Source organism: Ovis canadensis, chromosome 23, assembly GCF_042477335.2.
Source record: "Ovis canadensis isolate MfBH-ARS-UI-01 breed Bighorn chromosome 23, ARS-UI_OviCan_v2, whole genome shotgun sequence".
Classification (NCBI taxonomy): Eukaryota; Metazoa; Chordata; class Mammalia; order Artiodactyla; family Bovidae; genus Ovis; species Ovis canadensis.
Genome location: NC_091267.1, coordinates 15528208 through 15545050, shown reverse-complemented (window position 1 = coordinate 15545050; position 16843 = coordinate 15528208). Strand labels below are relative to the sequence as shown.

The 16843-nt window shown below is 55.0% G+C and overlaps 1 protein-coding gene across 4 annotated transcripts in view; it reads right to left on the bottom strand.

The window, feature by feature from the left end:
* Window positions 1-8414, bottom strand: part of MBP (myelin basic protein) — a 105836-nt gene extending 97422 nt beyond the window's left edge. For 2 of the 4 annotated variants that reach the window (XM_069569144.1, XM_069569146.1), the window contains exon 1: window positions 7725-8249. The gene's annotated coding sequence lies outside the window, so the exon portion shown is untranslated. Of the gene's footprint in view, window positions 1-7724 lie in introns of all 4 variants that reach the window. The other 2 variants (XM_069569143.1, XM_069569145.1) reach the window with 2 other exon arrangements.
* Between the last annotated feature and the right edge of the window lie 8429 nt (window positions 8415-16843).

The window sequence follows — 16843 nt, the reverse complement described above, 5'->3', positions numbered from 1 at the left end:
CTGTATGGCACCAGGAATGACATTCAATATCCTGTGATAAACTGTAACGGAAAAGAACATGGAACGGAATATAAGCGTAAGGAAATTGCTTTGCAGTGCAACGGAAGTGAGCATAACACTGCAAACCAGCCATACTTCAATTAAAACAAAAAAAACAAAACTGAAAACTATGAAAACAGAAAGAAAGATGGTCTGTCTGGGTGGTGGGGCAGATTAGTTAGGCTTCTTAATGGACTGGGGGCTTCCCTGGTGGTTCAGACGGAATCTGTCTGCCATGCAGGAGACCCAGGTTCAACCTCTGGGTTGGGAAGATCCCCTGGAGAAGGGCATGGCAACCCACTGCAGTATTCTTGCCTGGAGAATCTTATGGACAGAGGAGCCTGGAGAATTACAGTTCATGGGGTCGCAAAGAGTCGGGCACGACTGAGCAATTAACACTCAGTGGTTTTTAGATACGTCATAAGAGTATACACACACACACACACACACACGTGCACATGCACATATGAAACAGCAGGGGCTTCCCTGGTGGCTCAGATGGTAAAGAATCCACCTGTCAATGCAGAAGACGTGGGTTCGATCCCTGGGTTGGGAAGATTCCCTGGAGAAGGAAATGGCAACCCACTCCAGTATCCTTGCCTGGGAAATGCCATGGACAGAGGAGTCTGGCGGGCTACAGTCCATAGGGTCACGAAGAGTTTGATACGACCAGGCGCGCACACACACCCACCCACACACACACACACTGTAAATATTCCAGCAGGGGTTTTGTAGACATGATAAAGCCTACTCTAAAATGTGCAGAACGGTACAGGAGCCAGCCCAGCTAACAGGATTCTGATGAAGAAGAAGGAAGTGAGAGGGCTCACACTACCTGACGGTCAGGCTCACCCTTCAGCCCTGGTAAGCAGGACAGCGTGATCCGGGTGGCCGGCAGCCATCTCGACCACGGGAACAGAGCAGGGAGCCCAGAAATCGACCCACACAAAAATGTGGACACAATTTATGACGAAGATGGAAAACCAAGTCTATGGAGGAAGGATCATCTTTTCAACAAACAGTATTGGGCAAGGTGGCATTCCGTGGTAGGAACAAAAACCAACCAAAACCAAAACCCTCCACCTGAACCTTATTCATCATACAAAAACTGGAAATGGACAACTGACTTCAGTGTAGACTGTAAGTATAAAACTTGTAGGAAAAATAGAAGCCAGGAGAAAATCTTCCAGACTAGGCCAAGGGTTCACCCAAATCACAATCCGTAAAAGAAAAAAAATTAGGACTTCCCTGGTGGTCCAGTGGTTAAGAATCTGCCTGCCAAAGCAGGGGCCATGGGTTTGATCCCTGGTCCAAGAAGATTCCACATGCGGAGCGACTAAGCCTGAGTTGTGTAACTTAGGCTTACACTAAGCTGTGTAACACAGCTACTGAGTCTATGCTCTGGAGTTCATGCTCCGCAACAAGAGAAACCCCCAAAGTGAGAAGCTGAACCCTGCACCTTAGAGAGTAGGCCCCGTTCACTGCAGCTAGAGGGAGATCTCACAGCAACAAAGAACCATCACAGCCAAGACTAGATAAATAGGCAATGCAGATTTCAATTCAGCGGGTCTCAGTAGCCTGAGATTCCGCACAAGACACAAAGAAAAAAATCAACAAATGGATCTCTTCAAAATGAAAAAGTTTCTCCCTGCAAAAGCACCTGTGGTTAGGCTGAAGACAAGATACACTGCCTGAGGAACTGCAGACCACCAGCCCCGTCTCCAGAGCGTATCTACAAGGAACTAGAGACCAAACAAACCAATCAGACAGGAGGCAAAGGCAAGACCAGGCTGCTCCCCGGGAGCATGTGCATGCACATGGGAGCATGGGAGCACATGGGAGCATGGGAGCACATGGGAGCATGGGAGCACATGGGAGCATGGGAGCATGGGAGCACATGGGAGCATGGGAGCACATGGGAGCACATGGGAGCACATGAGAGCACATGGGAGCATGGGAGCACATGGGAGCATGGGAGCACATGGGAGCACATGGGAGCATGGGAGCACATGGGAGCATGTGCGTGCACATGGGAGCATGGGAGCACATGGGAGCATGGGAGCACATGGGAGCATGGGAGCACATGGGAGCACATGGGAGCACATGGGAGCATGGGAGCACATGGGAGCATGGGAGCACATGGGAGCACATGGGAGCATGGGAGCATATGGGAGCATGGGAGCACATGGAGCATGGGAGCATGGGAGCACATGGGAGCATGGGAGCACATGGGAGCACATGGGAGCACATGGGAGCATGGGAGCATGGGAGCACATGGGAGCACATGGGAGCATGGGAGCACATGGGAGCATGGGAGCACATGGGAGCACATGGGAGCACATGGGAGCATGGGAGCACATGGGAGCATGGGAGCACATGGGAGCACATGGGAGCATGGGAGCACATGGGAGCATGGGAGCACATGGGAGCACATGGGAGCACATGGGAGCATGGGAGCACATGGGAGCACATGGGAGCATGGGAGCACATGGGAGCATGGGAGCACATGGGAGCACATGGGAGCACATGGGAGCATGGGAGCACATGGGAGCACATGGGAACATGGGAGCACATGGGAGCACATGGGAGCATGGGAGCACATGGGAGCATGGGAGCACATGGGAGCACATGGGAGCACATGGGAACATGGGAGCACATGGGAACATGGGAGCACATGGGAGCACATGGGAGCATGGGAGCACATGGGAGCATGGGAGCACATGGGAGCACATGGGAGCATGGGAGCACATGGGAGCACATGGGAGCATGGGAGCACATGGGAGCATGGGAGCACATGGGAGCATGGGAGCACATGGGAGCACATGGGAGCACATGGGAGCATGGGAGCACATGGGAGCATGGGAGCACATGGGAGCACATGGGAGCACATGGGAACATGGGAGCACATGGGAGCACATGGGAGCATGGGAGCACATGGGAGCATGGGAGCACATGGGAGCATGTGCAGATGGCAGACACGCTCATGGAAAGACGGGCATCGCTGTCTGTGATGGAGACGCAGACCGCAGTCACGGTGAAGTCTCAGCGCATACCTGTCAGAACAGCTCATATACCCAGCAAAGACAGGGCCAAATGCTGTCATGGAGACCCAGGACCACGCACACCTGGCCGGTGGGATGTAAACGCTGCAAACTTTCTGGGAAAACACAGCGCAAAGTCTTGTGAACTGGAGCACGCGTTTGCTTTATGACTCAGCAATGGCATTTATCCCAGAGAAGTGAAAACCAAAAACCGTGTTCTCACAAAAACCTGTACGTCATAGTAGGTGCCCTCAAATAGCCACAAGCTGGGATCCCTCAAAGGGTGGATGGTTAAAACCAAAAAAACTAGAGGAGCAGGGGGTGGGGGGCATATGTTCCACAGCATGCTACTCAGTGATAAAAAAAAGAATGAGCTGTCTGGACACTGAACAACTTGGAGACATCTCGAGAGAACTGCACTTAGTGAAAAAAGCCAGTGAAAAAGAAGGGGGCATATTGTGTGACTCCGCCTAAACAGCATTGTCAAAGTGACGAATTACAGAAAATGGGGAACAAAGCAGTGGCTGCGAAGGGCATAGGCTGCAGGAAGGGGAAGTTGGTTGTGGCCACAACGGGCAGCCTGCAGACCTCGTGATGGAATGGTCCCACCTGCGTGGGTGGTCACGCGATGATCCACGTGTGATAAAATTACACAGAACCACACACAGATGCATAGGAGCATGTCACCTGGTGAAATGTGACATCTCAACCCCTCTGATCGGTCGTACCAACGTTAATTTCCTGGTTACGATATCTTCTATAGTTTTGCAAGATGTTATGAAGCACATGTGGAGCTCTATTATTTTTCACAGTTGCATGTGAATCTACAACGATCTCAAAATACAAGGTTTTTAAAAGTGCTTCCAGGTGACCTCGCTGTCAGTCCAGTGGCTGAGACTCTGCACGCTCAATGCCGGAGGCCCAGGTTTGATTCCTGATCAGGGAACTAGACCCCACATGCCACAGCTAAAAGACCCACCGGCCGCAACTAAGACTCAGCACAGCCAAATAAATAAAAGTAAATAAATATATATTTTTAAAAACTGCTTCTGGGAGTAACCTTTGTATGTGCCCTGTGGCTGAGCCCAGGTTCTCCCTAGAGGGTGCAGTCAGAACTGAAAGCACCGGGTCACAGGAACGTCTGTCTTCAGCTTTTCTGGGCTCTTGTCTAAAGTGTCTGCTTTTATTTATACTCACCACCATGGGAGTTCTCAGTTCTCCTTATCTTCCTCAATACTTGGCACAGACGGTAAGATCTTTACAGATGGGTATAAAAAATTATCCCATTGATGTGATTTCTGCTTCTGAGAACTGGTGGGTTAAACATCCCTTCCCATTTTCCTAGCCCCCCTGGGCTTTCTCTTCTGGGCCAGCCTGCTCAGTTACTTCTCCTCTTGGGTGGTTTATTTTGCTGAGTCTTAGAATGTTTGGTACATTCCAGATACTTCACCCGAGTCTGTCTATCCTCACTCTCCGGGCATCCATCTTTTTTATTATTATTATAATAGAGCCTCACACTTACTCAGTGATGCTCAGAGTTCTGATCCATATTTATGAATTTTTAACAGTTATTGACTCTCAGACACTGCTAAGAGCTTCATAATATGCATTACTGGTTATCTTTTCCCGGCTGTAACGTGAGGTTGGCTCTTTCTCTGGAGGCAGCTTCAGCTCGTGCCCGAGAGCTCCGGCCTGAGGCCTGCAGGCCTCTCTGGCCCCGGTTCCTCACGTTAAGTCATGCGTGTGTGTCTCTGCTGGTTCTGCTTCTGTGGCTGAAGCCTGAGGCCACGCATTTAGGAGGACGTTGGACCAGCAGGGCCTCCCCACGTATAACTGCTGCTGTTTTGCGGTGGCTCAGTCGTGTCAGACTCTTTGCAACCCCATGGACTGCAGCACACCAGGCTTCCCTGTCCTTCACCATCTCCTGGAGCTTGCTCAAACTCCTGTCCATTAAGTCAATGGTTCCATCCAGCCATCTCATCTTCTGTGGTCCCCTTCTCCTCCTACCCTCAGTCTTTCCCAGCATCAGGGTCTCTTACAATGAGTCAGCTCTTCTCATCAGATGACCCAAATACTGGAGCTTCAGCATCATTATAATCACTGTTGGTTAAATTACTGTACACTTACTGTTGATTAAACCCACCTCCTGGGGCCCCCAAGCTCAGGCTGATTTAAGCTTCCTTCAGTGGCTCTAAAGGACCAGTGGAAGTGATTCACTGCTTGTGATGACTTACTAAAAACCGTGCTGAGGCATTAGAGAACTGTCTTTCCCTCTTTATTGATATCTTTGCTGAGGAAGTTAGGGAAGAGGTGACGAACAGAGACGAGACAGCAGCCTTCCAGTCCCACCACCCTGCAGAGGAAGCACGCTTTGCTGGGTGTAGCCACCCGTTAGTGGTGGGGTTTTAAACAGAAGTGAAATGAAGCTCAGTTGTGTCCGACTCTCTGCGACCCCGTGGACTATCGCCCACCAGGCTCCTCCATCCAAGGAATTCTCCAGGCAACAATGCTGGAGTGGATTGCCATTTCCTTCTCCAGGGAATCTTCCCAATCCAGGGATCAAACCCAGGTCTCCCGCACTGCAGGCAGGGGCTTTAACCTCTGAGCCACCAGGGAAGCCAGAGAAGAAAAAGGCAGCTCGGTGGGTGTTGCAAGTTGCCCTCTTCGCCCTGAAGGGCAGCAACAGGGGCTGGTGTCAGATTTCTGGAACTGAGCCCTGGGCGCCCCCAGGGGATCTCTGTGCCTTGGTTTCCTACTCAGTGAAAATGAGAGTTCTAATAGGCTAGTTACATCAAATGAGGGCATCCTAGGGTATTACACCTGTTAATGCAATGATACGCAGCTCTCAGAAGATGGCCTGGCCACTGGGAAGTGGTCAGAAATGCTACCTGGATACCTGGGGAGAAAAGGCCCAGGGACAGCTGTGATCCAGTGTCAGATTTTTAAAGACTCGAGAGAGAAACTAAAAGTCAAACAACGTAACCTCCCATTAATGTTTAAAAATTCAGGAGGAAAAAGGAAGAATCGCCAGAAACCTTGGTCTCTGCCCTTTTCCGCCTTCATGGATGCCTTTCCTCAGGGCAAGTGGCCAGAGCCATTCCCAGCCCAAACCAGGCTGGAGCGGTTCAACACCAAATCACAGCACAAGTGACTCAAAAGTGTTCTTGTCTTTGGGCAGAAATGGGATAGTTTGGAAAGTTTTTAAAGTGAATTTGAACCAAATAGCTTTTGTTTAACCCTGAGTTAGTAAAGGTAGTCATTTCGGAACAGTTAAACCATTGGGAGCTACTATCAGCCACCATTTTACATAATATTTAACTGGATTCCCTCCTTTCAGGTTTTGGTTTATCCCATTTGGAAAAAAAAAAAAAGTTGGAGGACAGACGGCCCCTCCCCTGAACTGGGAGAAACAGCTGTGAGGCTGCGACCCAGTGCTGACCATCCCTTCCTGAAGGGCTGCTCCGGCCTAGCTCCGTCTGGGTCTGCACCCCTCTCAGCTCCCCACGTCCACGAAGGCCCCCAGCACTCCAGCGTGACTCTGCCAGGGAGCCGGGGGCAGGACTGAGCCCGGCTCTCGGGGTGTCGCAGACTCCTGGGCCATACTCTGCAAACCGTTTCCCTGGGCTGGGGGGTCTTGTCCAAAAGCCACATGTCTTAAATGGGACACACCCTAAAGCGCCCTTCCTCTGAGAATCTCTCCAGGCCAGGTGTGGAGTCCCTGTCAGAACAGCCAGCGCCCCCAACCGGGTCTGGGTCTCCCCAGACACACTCCAGCCGCGCTGCAGAGGTTGTGAACTCACGGTATGGACTCCCTCACCTTGTCGCTACTGGAAAACAGAGAACCAGAAACCCAAAGGCGCTTGTTTCCTGCCAGAGTCCTACTGAGATCCCCAGAGAAACTCTAAGGCTTCTCCAAACCCCCCCTCTGCCTTCCGAAAGGAGAGGAGAAAGGAGAGCCTGGGAGAAACGAGACAGTGCCCCCAGCAGTCCAGAGGAGCCAGAGCCACCGGGTGCCTGGGGATCGTGCAGAGCACGCGGCACCCTCGGGACGCCGGCCAGTCCCGGGCCCAGGGGGGGCTTCACACCCGGGCGCCAGGCGCGCAGGTGGGCGCAGGTGGACGCGGCGGCGCGGCGGAGCCAGGCCAGGCCTCCGGAAGGCGGAAGCCCGGAGCGTCGCCTGTCGCCGCCCTCGGCGTTCAAAGGGAAACTGGTTTTCGCCCGGGCTGGGGGAGGGGGCAGGCAGGAGTCGGCGGTAAGCTCCAGACGTATCCTTACGGGGCGCGTTAAGCGGCGGGTACCCCGGCCTGCCCTGAAGCTCGCCCAGGCAGCGGTCCCGCACCGCCCAGGGTGGCCTCCTTGACCTTTGCCACCTCCCACCCAAAACTCCACCCCGAGCGCCTCCTACGCTCTGCCCGCGACCCCGGCCCCCGACCCGGCCTTGCCCACACCTGGACACCCGTCGGGGACAGCCCCGCCGCTCAGGGTCGGCATCTACACCCGCGCTCACCCCTCGCAGAGTGGCCGCCCGGGTGCCACCTGCCGCCACCTGCGCGGCCGCCCGGGGAAGCCCTGCGCCCCGTTCCCGCGTCCCCGCTCCGAGGGCGCAGATAAAGGCACCCGCCCGCCCCCGGCGAGGTCACCCACCGCGTGGCGATCGTCTCTCCAGGCCGAGGGCGCCGCGGGGTCCGGGCCGCCTCCCGCCGCCCGGGCCCCAAGCGCGCGGGGTCCCGGGGCTCCGGCGCCGCCTTCGGGGTCGCGGCCGCGGTCGCCGGGGCCGCAGGCTCGTCCTCGCTGGCGCGGCGGCGCAGTCTGGCTGCTGCTCCGAGGGCCGGGCGCGCCCGCCGCTCCTCCCCCGCCTCCCGGGCTTCCTGCGAGCCAGGTAAACACTGCCTTCGGGAGCCGGGCCTCCCACCTGCCGCCCGCGCGCCGACCACCTCTCCGCGGCTCCGCCTCGCGGGCTCCGGGCGCACGCGGGCCCCGCGCGGGGCTGCCCTGGGCGGCGCGGACTCCGGCCCGGGCTGAACTGCGGCTCTAGAGCCTCCGCTCGCGGCTGAGCCTGCGAACCACCCCGCCCGAGCGCGGGGAGGGACCAGCGATAGCATCTGCTCCACGCCCCGTTCCGCGGGCGGCGAGGGGCCAAGCGCGGCCGCCCGGCTGACTCTGCTGCGCGGGCTCAGGGTTCAGGGCCGCCGCAAGACTGGCCCCTTGAGAACGCCCGGAGGTCCTCGTGCATCCAGCCTACAGACAGGTGCTCGCCGGAGAGCGGCGCCACAGCGGGAGGGCGCGCCCCGGGGTCTGCGGCCTGAGCATCTGTTGGCTTGCGGTCAGTGTCGCGTTCTTGGTCCGAAGGAAGACTGTCCTTTGGACGTCAGTCACCTGCACACAGTCAGATGGCCCTTCCCCCGACCCCCACCCCGGATTCTCGACCTCCTGATGGTGGAAAAATAGGAGGCGTTGGGGGAGACGCTGGAGTCCTCACGACTTAGATTCCAGGTCGGGGGTCTGATCTGATAGTTCCCGGGAGCCGGCGGGGACCCTCACTGTTTCCCCGGGGGAGCGGAAGTCTGACCCCTGGCAAGGCTCAACCCGGGTCTCCTGGGTCGGCAGAGCGCGCGAGGAGAGCCAGCGCCCAGTGTGGCTTCAGGGCCACCTGTCCCAGCCAGCCCTCACAAACCGGGGGTCTGTGAACCACGTTCCAGGGCTGGTAATGCCACCAGAACGGTGTCCACCATCGCAGAAACATTTGCTTCTTTCCTCGGAAAAGATTCGTCTGGGGGTTTCTGGAGTTGGAGATGGGAGGTCAGGAAGACAGCTGAGCAGTGACGCGGGCTGTGCAGAAGGTGAAGTTTACCTGTTTCCCGGTTTTCTGTGGGGCCTTCCCTCCTTGCAGTAGAGGGTGGCTGGGTGCCGGTAGGGGAGCTGGAGGAATCCAAGGACGCTCAGGGCACTGACAGACCCCAGAAGCTCCCTGACTCCCAGGTCCCTGATTCCAGTCACTCTTAAAATGCAACCCACCCCCCCACCCCCCCACCCCCCCACCCCCATATATACTAGGTTCCACATGGAAGTCAGTTTTAGGTGGCTCAGATAGTGAAGAATCCACCTGCAATGCAGGAGACCCCAGTTCGATCCCTGTATCTGGAAGATCCCCTGGAGAAGGGAATGGCAACCCACTCCAGTATTCTTGCCTGGGAAATCCCACGGACAGAGGAACCTGGCTGGGCTACAGTCCATGGGGCTGCAAAGAGCTGGACATGACTGAGCGACTTTCACTTGAGCATCACAAACCACATCTCATCTGCTTCCCCCAGATGTCTTCCTGGAGTGACCAGGAAACAGGAGGATGGCCTTCTGACCTGCACAGGTCAGTGAGGGCTGAACACTGGGGAGCCCAGGCCACAGGGGAGCAGCAATGTTTGCCCTGCTGCCTGCTTGTAGAAACGTCACCGATGCCAGCAGCCATCTCTGCAAACGGCAGTCCCGCCAAGTTCCAGTTAACATGGTCCTTAGTGTTTATAAAATCCCACCATGCATGTACTGGGGGATGTAATGCCCCCTGATTCATGGGAACTTCAAGGACAGTGTACACGAGGGAGCAAGGAACACGATAAAGTGATGAATGGGTGTTTGGAGGGCCCCTCGTGCTGGTGGGAGGAACCAGCGTGAAGGAGGCAGAGGGGGCCGCTTCCCCTTGGGGCTGTGGGGTCACACTTCACATGAAGATGGTCTTGCGTCTGTGAGCACGGTGACAGAGGTTTATGTTACTAATTTCAATAAAGTTGAAATGGGTCTTTTGACAGGTAAAAGATAAACTATCCAAACCTCATTGTCTCTGATATTTCTGAGCAAGGTATACGACCACTCCCCCTATCCCCCACTGCTCTTCATATGATGAGAGGAAGGAGCCTTCCGCATTTCATGTTGGAGCAGGAGCACGAAGTTTCCTGCATGGTACACAATCAGTACATTTTTATTCAGTCCAGTTAAATCTCCAAATTACCCAAACTGAAGGAAGTCAGGAAATTAATCTAAATAATGTCCAGGAGACCAGACTGCATGAGTTAAAAAATCCCTTCATCAACGGATGTATCTTTGGGATTATATTTTTGCTTAGACCTAGAATCACTTTCATCTCTGGTTTGTGATGAATAGTTGCTGGCGACACCCACAAAGCAGATAATCTGCTTGTACACTATTGAGGCTTGATGGCTCTGCCATAAATTCCAGTTAATAACCGAACAGACTCCACTGTAGATGTGAGTGCCAGAAAATTGGGTGCATGAATTCCATAACGTGTCACATAAAAAGCTATGTAAACAAGGAAAACACTTGAGAGAGATCTCTTGACCACATGCGCGCACACACACACACACAAGCCACCTGTCACTTCTTTTTATCCAAGAAATAAAAAGGCAAGGAGATTTGTACAACTTTCGTTGTGTGGGAAAAAAACAAACAAAAAACATCTTTCGTGCCTTTTTCTACCATCAATTTGTTGCTTTTGTATTTATACAAAAAGTGTGTGTATATATACATATGTATCTAGCATTTTTCTTTAAGAATAGCTTAATTTTATTAATAAAAATAAAAGCAAACTGCTTTCCGTAAGACCCAGTCACTCTTGAGCTACAGAAGGATATTCTGGATTCAGCATATTTTTGAAGGAAATGTGTACACACACAATAGATATCATCCTCCCACTCTAATTGCGTCTAGAGTTTCTGTTCTCCGGTGAGATCTCAACCTTGAATGGCGTGTTTTCAACACCATGTTGAGCTCTTGGGCTCATGCGCACTGACAGGGAGACGCTTTATGAGCTGTGTGTCTGTGTGGCAGGTGTATTTTCCACAGATGGCCCCCAGCCATTGCAAACCCACAAAACCCACGTTCTCCTTCCATTGTGACTTTATTGCCAGTGCCATGGAGAAGAGGGGATGTGTGTCCCTGCCCTTGACCCTGGTGCACCCCTGTGATATCCTGCCCTAGGAGTTAGGCTCTGCACCTCTGCAGTGAGGTCCCAGCAATGCTGAGCCCATGTGCACCCCTCTTCCAGGCCAGCGTTCTCAGAGCCCAGCCCCTGTCCTAAGAGGGCGGCCCAGTGACACGCCAGCGCCTTCAGCAGGGAACCAGCCTGGATCTCCTTGGCCTCTGGGTCCCCCTGGTCGAGCTCCTAGGCCCCAAGGAGCAGAAAGCAGCCATCCTCCCCGAGTGCTCCCCAAACTCCTGACCCTGAATCAGGGAGCCCAGAGACACTGTGGCCTTGCTCCATTGGGTTGGGAAGTCGGGTGCCTTGGTGGTGCCTGGAAGGCTGGTCAGAATGACAGACGGAAGGCGGGGCCCCGGGGTGATGAGGGGTGAGGGGGTGAGGCGTGGGGGCCACCCGCCAGCCTGCAGCTTACTTCGCCTCTAGGAGATGAGCACGGGCTCCTTCTCCAGGAAGGCCAGGGTCTCACTGAGCAACAATTACGGATCAAGTGTTTCACCCCTTCATTCGCTTTTACGTTTTCAAGACTATTTACGATGCACTTATATCAGCTGTGCCCTTAAAGCCAGACAAAGGAGGAGATCAGAGGGGCTGAGCGAGAGGAGGGCAGCGCTCCCAGATGAGGCAGGGCGGTGGGGGTCTGGGGGGCTTTCTGAAGGGAGCGGCCTGGTGGCTGTAGGGCTTGGCCTGACAGAGGGGTGAGGACGGAGGAGCCAGGAAGGGGCAGCGTGTGCCGAACACGCACGTGTGCCACGTGTTCGCCCCTAGCCCAGGGGACGATGCAGCCTGCCCCGGAGCAGAGGCGGGTCCAGCGGGGCCCGCGCTGGGGGGCGGGGCGGCGAGGCCGCTGGTCCCGGTGCCGCCAGCAACGTGCAGGGAGCTCCTGCCTTAGCCCCAGCCTCAGGGCAGCTCTGGGATGAGACCCAGCCCCCAGGTTCTTGGCGGCCCGAGGCGCCAGCTGGAGTGGGCGCGGCAGGGCACCTGCCCTGCATCCCTGTTACCACGAATGACTGCCTGCCTGTCAAGCACTTGGAGGGGTGCCCGGCTGGTGGGCCCCTAATTAATATTTGCTGCCATTGTCGAAAGGGCTGGAGTCAGAATTCGGAAGTTGCAGACCCCACGTGCTTCCCTCTTTGCTGACCGCAGAGGGCAGGCAGTGCCCATTGGACTGGGAAGGCAGGGAGGGGCGCTGAGGAAGAGGGAGGGCTCCCGGGGGACACTCAGGCCTCTGGCAGGGTGGCTGGTGGATGCTGACCAAGACGAGGGGCGGCAGATGATGTGCCGGTCTGATGGGGACAGCAGGGAGGTCAGGCTGCATGCAGGGCTCTGGACGGCCCGGATGACAGCCACGTTCTCCAGCGGGGCACAGCCTCTGCCCTCATCCTCCCTGCTCCAGCTGCTGGATCCCTCCAGCTCCGGGATCCCCTGCACAGTGCCAGCTCCCTCCCACCCCAATCCCCCTGCGAGGACTCGTCTCCTTAGTGCCTGTTGTCCACTGCTGTGTGCGTGCCAGGATGGGTGGGGAGCCAGACGGAAAGACTGCAGGAGCGAGGTCTGCCTGGAGATAAGGCCTTGCCTCTGTCTCAGTTAATAACAGCCAGTGGGAGCAGGCACAGGAGACAGGAAGTACGGGTAAGGGGTGACAGGGTGGGGAGGTGGGGACCAGGGCAGCAATTGTTGGAGGGGAAGGCGTGCAGTTCAACCTGGAAGGAAGGGAGCCGCTGTGCCCGTCTCGGGGGAGGGGGCCTGCCTTCCAGGACACTCAGCGGCAAGTGCAAAGGTCCTGGGGTGGCCGGATGCCTGTGTGTTCAGAGAACTGTGGGAGCCACTGGGCTGGAGGGACGAGAATAGGGGGAGCCTGTTAGGAAACAGGTTAGAGGTTGAGTCAGGCGGGGGGCGGTGGGGGGGGCACACAGAGGGCCTTACCATCCACTGTGGCCCCTCTGGGAGATGACGTTCGGAGGGAGACTGGAGTGGGGAGAAGCAGAAGCAGGAAGCCAGTTAGAAACCAGTGCAGTGGTCCAGGGTGGGGACCAGCCGGTGCTGAGAGATGCTGGGTGCGGGGTGTTCCTTCAGGCAGAGCAGGGACAGGCTGAAAGGTGGTGGGGTGAGGGCAAGGGAGGAGCAGGACCTGGTGGGCTTTCCAGGGTCAGACCCTCCCCTACGGCCTCTGTTCAGGTCCTCTCCGAGGGACAATAATAATATCTGAGGCACATCTCCTGAGTGGTTTCCCAGACATGAAAACCCCCCACCAAAGGAGATCGTAACTGCTCAGTGACAGTGAGCACACAGCCCCAGGCCTCCTGGAGCCTGAGGACTGAGCTCAGTTCTTGTGACCACACCCTGCTCCCTCACCATCAGCCAAGTAGAGGTTTGTGCCTATCTGATCACAAACCCTGAGACCACACCTCCCGCCGCCCCCCCCCCCCCCCCCCCGCCCCACACTTTACTGGCTTTTAAAAATGCGTTGCTGAAACCCTTTGGGGAGCTGGAGGCTCTTTAGGGCTTGAGCCACCCATCTCCTTGCATGACGCTGCAGTAACCCTCTCTCCGCTCCAGACTCCGATGCTTCGGTTTGTCTGGCCTCACTGTGCGTGGGGGTTGGGGGGGGGGCACATGGAGGGCCAGGATGACTGGTCCGAGCAGCGGAAAGGGTGACGTTGCCCCGACGAGGGGGAGGTCAGACACTGTCTTTCAGTCCTGCTTCTTAGGTGTCCAAGCAGATGTGGGTGCTTGTGTTTGAGGCAGCGGTCAGGGTGGGAAATACGGTTTGTGGGGGGAGTTGTCTCTTCTATGGGTGCCTCATGAATCTGGAGACTGGCTGACTGAGGTCGCTTGGGGAGGGCATAAGCTGGAGAACAAAGGATTTGAGGACTCACCCCACCAGGACGAAGACCAGGCTGAGCAGGGGCCGGCCAGGGGTGGGAAGGGTGTCTGGGAGGGGCCTCTGCAGAAGGGGTGGTGGAGAGCTGCCTGGGGGATAGGCCTTTAGTGCAGGGAGAGGGTCTCTGCACCTTCCCCAAACCCAGCGCTGGCAGCCTGGCCACAGTGGGGGCTGGCACTCTCTCTGGGAGCTTGTGTAAAGGGGAAGAAAGAAAGGGTCATATTTTAGGATGAGAGAATGGACAGCATACTTGAACACTGGTTGGAATCATCCAGAAAGAAGGATCCGTGTTATCTATGTTCACATTTGAAAGTGTTTCTTGGCGTCCCTGCTGACTCAATTGTTAAAGGATCTGCTTGTAATTCAGGAGACTGCCTGCAAATCAGGAGATGCAGTTTCGATCTCTGGGTTGGGAAGATCCTTTGGAGGAAGAAATGACAACCCATTCCAGTATTGCTCCCTGGGAAATCCCATAGACAGAGGAACCTGGTGGGCTATAGTTCACAGGGTCACAGAGTCGGACACGACTGATCAACTAAATCACCACCAACCAAAGACAGTAAGCTTCTAAAATTAACATCTACCCTTTAACATTCTTTTGTGCTTATGGGCACAAGGGTGTCCCCAAGGTTGATGGGACCCAAAGCCTATAAAATTTGCCAGTCCTTTTTAAGAAGGGCTTCCCTGTGGCTCAGCTGGTAAGGAATCCGCCTGCAATGCGGGAGACCTGGGTTCGATCCCTGGGTTGGGAAGATCCCCTGGAGAAGGGAAAGGCAATCCCGTCCTGGAGAATTCCATGGACTGTATAGTCCATGCGGTCACAGAGAGTCAGACACGACTGAGAGACTTTCACTTTTTTAAAACAGGGCACTGGACCAGGAATGTGCAGTGAGGCGCAGGCAGGAGTGAGGCCGGAGACAGACGCAGGCCAGGCGCTCACAGCTGGCCTCCTGCTCACATCTCCCGGGGCAAGAAAAGACGGGCTGGACAGTTACGGCCAGCCTCCTGTTTGCATTTCCTGAAATGGGCTAGGTGGGCTCCAGGATAGGTATTTACAATCAGTCTCCTATCTGCTCATGGAAAAGGTCTCCTGAGGACACTTTGAAGGTAACAGTGGTAGGATGATGGAAGAGATTGAGGGCAGGAGGAGAAAGGGATGACAGAGGATGAGACTGTTGGATGGCATCACCGAATCAATGGACATGAGTTTGAGCAAGCTCCAGGAGATGGTGAAGGACAGGGAAGCCTGGCGTGCTTCAGTTCACGGGGTTAGAGTCAGACACGACTGAACGACTGAACAACAACATGGTAGGAACAGAGAGAGGCTAAGCTTTGAGAAAAGGATCAGGAGGTCCTGTATCTCCCATCATTGGGGCAGCAGAGACGTTTCACGTGCACAGGAAGGCTCCTTAGGGGTCAAAATGGAGGGGACACCACTCCATACGTGATCCCACAGGCCTCTGGGCTGGAACCCATCTTTGAAAAGAGGTGTGCACACATGTTGGGGAGGGTTCCAGGTTAGACCAGGTGTGGAAAAAGAAACCAAATAATTGGCAAAAGGTCAACAAAGACCTGGAAGAACTGATGAATACAAATGGCCTAACTGCCTCCTCTTCGTGCTCCTCCGCACTGGGGAGGTGTGCTCCTCCCCAAGGTGGAGAAACACACCCACGCCCTTCCTCTCCAGTGTCCTCTCTGCCTTGCCACTGTCTCGTCTAAACAAACTGTGTGCGCTTCTGCTTGTTGCTAGGCTGGGTCTCTAATAATAAACTGTACCTGCATTTACAGCTTTTGCCTCCATGAAACTTGCATTTGTCACTGGGGGCAAGCTGGCCTCTAGCCCTTGCTGGTCTGGAGGTCAGAATCCTGGCTTTCACCCAGGCTTCCCAGGCTCCATTCCTGGGCAGGGAATTAAGATCTCACCTCACCCACCGCTCAGAGCTGCCTCTCTGCGATCAGGAGGGAGTTTGGCCCCATCACTCCCGGGCACCTGCCCCGACAGCTCTGGGGTCCCTGCAGGTAAAGCCCAGATGAAAAACAAGGCCCCAACCCCTCCTGTCGGTCCTCCTCTGCACGTTTCTGTGTCTCCTTGGACCCAGAGTCTAGTGTTCCTACAACCTCAGTCTTCAGAGACCAAGTGACTAGGGACTAGGGCTTACGAGACATGTTAGATACCTCATCAGCCTCCAGGGAAAACCGCTGCTTCTGGTCGTGTTTTATAAAACACGCGCCACCCCACCAGTTATGGGGAAAAGATGTTGTATTTGGAGCTTCTGGCTCAGTTGTGCAAGATAAGTGGAATCCAGGAGAATTTACTGAATGAGGGTTCCTTCTGGCTTTCAACTCTGCCACCTCTTAAAGTTTGTGACGCTAGTTGGTGTCTGCTAAAAAGTATAATTACAACCTGAAAGTAGAGAGTTACTTTATTTGGTGGGAATGTTTAGGACTCTGAGCCCGGGAGACAGTGTCTCAGTAGCCCTGAGAAAACTGCTCCAAGCAGGCAGGAGAGGGAGTCAGGCTATATGCAAGTTTGCAACAAAAGGAGCAGGCAGTCTGAACACCAAAGATCGGATACCAAATTAAGGAGTTTAGCATCCTGTGCATGGGAAGATGCAAGCCTCTGGGCTCACTGAATTTGCCCCTTTCAAATGCACCTCAGCTATCTGGGACCAATCCTGTCTCCTTGCTCAGCTTGAGGACTGTCAGACGCAGTGATCTGCATTCCTCCAGCTCCTCAGCAATCACTGTGGGGCTTAGCGGCATCCTCTGGATCGCATTTTGGGGAGCCCACAGTCACGTTTGGAGGACAGAAATAGCTGATGGCTGTGACATTTCTTGTTTATTGATATGGCAGGAGATATTTTCACTTCAAGGTCAAGAAGCAACAATTAGAAC